The 4,291-nt window shown below is 30.1% G+C and overlaps 1 protein-coding gene across 1 annotated transcript in view; it reads left to right on the top strand.

Moving 5' to 3' along the window:
* LOC107675707 (SHC-transforming protein 3-like) overlaps positions 1-4,291 on the top strand; it is a 26,323-nt gene that overhangs the window by 2,790 nt on the left and 19,242 nt on the right. The gene's annotated exons all lie outside the window — the stretch shown is intronic.

The following is a 4,291-nucleotide window of genomic DNA, read 5'->3' as shown; positions in this document are numbered from 1 at the left end:
TTCATTCATTCATTCATTCATTTGCAGAACTGGGAAAGTCATAGCAATGTGTAAACGCTTGAGAACTCTGTAGTGCATGTACATTTGTCTTCTATACATGCACTATAGAAATACCAACATCATTGTCTCCTTTTAGGGTCGTTTGCAAACGTTTCTTGAGATGTTTGTGCTTTAATAAGTGCATTTTAGTGCCGTTGCATGAACATATTTGTGTAATAGACAATGCATATTGAGCACTGACCTCAGATCTTGTGGTATTGTGTATTTTAAGCGTATCGTCTAGTGTGTTTGCGATCATATAAGCATGTTCGCAGCCCCATTGAGCTAAAGGTGACTTGGATTTGTGCAGCATGAATCATACATTATTCCCTTCTGGCTTTTTTTAGTTCTGAATAGTCAGTTGGTGTCGAGGCAAAACACGAACCACCAACACGACTGAATTATATCGTGCAATGGAAGGGAACTAATTTGATGTGTTTTATTATCAGTGACAAAGGTCTCTCTAAGCATTTAACGTACAGAGAGTGACACAGAGAAAGTAAAGGACAGTACTTCTAGCTCCTTGTTTGAGTTTGATGTGTTTTGGTAAGAGTTAGCAGGTAAAAGTTAGCGGCGTCCATACCAAACCCCTCTGGCGTCCCTTTGCAGGGCTGAATGTGTGTTATTCTTTACAGTTCACTTATTTAGTGACCCTGTGCATGAACACACACACACACACACACACTATGCTCCATTTGACTAAAAGGACGGCTGCTGACATTGACTGGATGGGCTGCTTCTCAAACACACGTGACCAGCGTTCAGACAGACTGCAGGCTTTAGGATTTGTGTGCTTAATATAATTTTTTTTTTCTGTTAACAGTAATAAGGCACTTATGTCATGCTGTATTGTGAATATATTTGACATATTCCACATTTTTAACAGTTTAGTGTGCCAGTATGTCTGTGTGTGTTTTGTGTTGTGTTGAACTATTCATTAAGATTCGTTGTTGTTCTCAAATGTGAACTTGCATGTAAATTGAATAGCTGTTATGCACAAGCTTCCAAGTTTTATGTTGACTGTTTAACTTTATTTTTGCTCCGCTAAATTTCTTAACTTCATGACAGTATCTGAGAAGACTGACTGTAGACGAAGACAGTTTACGCAAAAGCCCCCTGTTGGCATTGCTGAGAATACAACATGTACTTGTACATTTCCAAACACAGCGACATGAGAGCACAAGCTTGCATAGCATTTGCATTTTCATATTTTTGTAAAGTAGGTTTTTGGGCCTTAGTTTGATGGGGAAATTATTTACTTTTCTCATCATTTATTTAAAATTATTTACTTTTCTCATAATTTTACTGTCTTTGATTATCATCACATGTTACTAAATGTAGTAACCACTTCCTTGCAGTGACAAAAAACACAAAAAAGTAGGTTACTGAAAACCTATAGGTTTAAAAATAAAATAATATTACAAAATATATTAAATGATTTAATTTTCAGTCATTTATTTAAAATGATTTATTTTTCTGGTCATTTTTCTGTCTTTGATTATCTTGACATTTTACTGTCAGTTGCTGAAAACCTATAAGTGTAAAAAAAATATTGCAAAATAGATATTTAATGTTACAATATATAAATTATTTACTTCTCTAATTTATTTAAAATGATTTACTTTTATGGTCATTTTACTGTCTTTGATTATCTTGACAGTTTTACTCGATATAGTAACCGCTTCCTTGCAGTGACAAAAAAATAAAAGTATGTTGCTAAAAACCTATAGGTTTAAAAAAAATAATATTCCAAAATATATATTTAATGTTAAATTATATATTAAATTATTTACTTTTCTCATCATTTTACTGTCTTTGATTATCATCACGTTACTAAATGTAGTAACCACTTCCTTGCAGTGACAAAAAACACAAAAAAGTGGGTTACTGAAAACCTATAAGTTTAAAAAATAAAATAATATTACAAAATATATATTTAATGTTAAATATATATTAAATGATTTAATTTTCAGTCATTTATTTAAAATGATTTATTTTTCTGGTCATTTTTATGTCTTTGATTATCTTGACATTTTACTGTCAGTTGCTGAAAACCTATAGATGTAAAAAAAAATATTGCAAAATAGATATTTAATGTTACAATATATAAATTATTTACTTCTCTAATTTATTTAAAATTATTTACTTTTATGGTCATTTTACTGTATTTGATATTCTTGACATTTTTACTCGATATAGTAACCGCTTCCTTGCAGTGACAAAAAAAGTATGTTGCTAAAAACCCATAGGTTTAAAAAATAATATTCCAAAATATATATTTAATGTTAAATTATATATTAAATTATTTACTTTTTGGTAATTTATTTAAAGTTATTTACTTTTCTTGCCTTTTTGCTTTCTTTGATTATCTTGATATTTTACTATATGTTGCTGAAAATATATAGGTGTCAGAAAATATTGCAAAATATATATTTAATGTTAAAATATGTAAATACATATTTAATGTTAAAACATATTAAATTAATTTTCAGCTTGACATTTTACTAAATGTAGCTTGCAGTGACAAAAAAACATGAAAAATGTAGCTGAAAACCTGTATGTCATTATATACATATGTATATATAAATATTATTATTAATATCTTAAGCCTACACACACAAACAAACTTTGTATTGTCTAATACTATCATTCAATAAGCTCAAAGTCTCCTTCATTGTATATAGCCAAATACTATTTGCCAAAACATTGCAGTGACTCATCGTCCGCTTCCGGCCTCGTTTCTTTTCTGTGCTTTGAGTCGAACACCAGAGTTAATTTGGTCGATAAAAACGAGGCAGTAAGGAGATCATTTTCCATGAAGCGCTCGAGTAAACTTAACTAATCAGCATTTACAGTGTTCCTGGAAGAAGGTGACGTGGTCGGAGCGGATGGTGGGTTCGTCGGTTCTCAGGTGGGTTACTGCAGGTGACTCATTCATTTAGTCAAGGAAAGTTGTAGTGCAACTCTGACTGAGTGAGTCATGCAGCATTGAGAGATCAGTGAGGTGAGAGGCTAAATAAAGCAGAGATGTGTTGATGGATGATGTCATCGCCTGGACAGGAAGTGACACTGTTCTCATGCGGAGCTCGCTTTTAATACGTGTGTTTGCTGGCTGTTTTTATATGATTATTGGATCTTATTTATTTATTGATTGTATTTAATACTTTTGTAATATAGTTCACGCAGAGTTAGGATTTTAAACTTAAGATTAAAGAATATGAGATGAATCCTGTAAATTGGAGCATGTAATTTTTAAAATAATTTTTACTATCAAATTTTATTGATTTTTATTCAAGAAATTCTTATGTAGTTAATGTAGGATTAGGGTTTTGAGTTTAAGATTAAAAAATATAAGGCGAATCCTTTAAGATGGAGCATACATTATTTTTAAAATGTCTTCTCTCGCTCTCTTTTTTATTTTGTTATTCTTTTATGTTATTTATTACTTTATTTAATTTTTTTTCTTATATAGTTAATGTAGGGTTAGGATTTTTAGCTTTTTATAGATTAAAGAATATAAGATGAATCATTAAACCTGAAGTGTGGAATTTTTTATTGTCAGGTTTTTTTTTTCATTTGTAGTTAATCATTGTTTTTTTCTATTTAATTTATTTAATTTAATGTTTTTTTTTCTTTGGTTCATTTAGGGTTAGGGGTTTGGGCCTTTTATAGATTAAATAATATGAGATGGATCCTTAAAGCTGAAACATGTCATTTTTTCAGTGTCCTCTTTTGTAGTTTATTTAATATTTTTATTTTATTGATTTTAATTCATACTTTAGTTCATGATGGGTTAGGGGTTTGAGCTTTATAAAGATTAAATAATATGTGATGAGTATGAGTATGAATGATTTTTTTTGCTTTGCTATTGTAGTTAATAATATTTTAATCATTTGAATTAATACTTTCTTATGTAGTTCATGTAGGGTAAGGGTTTTGATCTTTTTTATAGATTAAAGATTACGGGATTAATCCTTAAAGCTGAATCTTGTAATTTTTTCAGTTTCAAAATGAATTTTTTGTTTTTTATTTTTGCTTTTGTAGTAATCATTTTTATTTTATTTTAGCATAAATGACAGACTTATCTTATGATCAAATGAAACAAATGACAACACATCCATTCACTCCTTACCAAAACAAGTGTTCAAGTGCATTTGTGAAGACATTTGATCAGATCAGACACAGTAAAATTGTGGTTTAGACCTGAGTGAGTGAGTGTGTGAGTGTGTGAGTGTGTGAGTGAGTGTGTGAG

The sequence above is a fragment of the Sinocyclocheilus anshuiensis genome, unplaced genomic scaffold (genome assembly GCF_001515605.1).
Source record: "Sinocyclocheilus anshuiensis isolate Anshui unplaced genomic scaffold, SAMN03320099.WGS_v1.1 scaffold708, whole genome shotgun sequence".
NCBI classification, from domain to species: Eukaryota; Metazoa; Chordata; class Actinopteri; order Cypriniformes; family Cyprinidae; genus Sinocyclocheilus; species Sinocyclocheilus anshuiensis.
The sequence above is the reverse complement of the archived record's forward strand: the minus strand, read 5'-3'. Positions and strand labels throughout refer to the sequence as shown.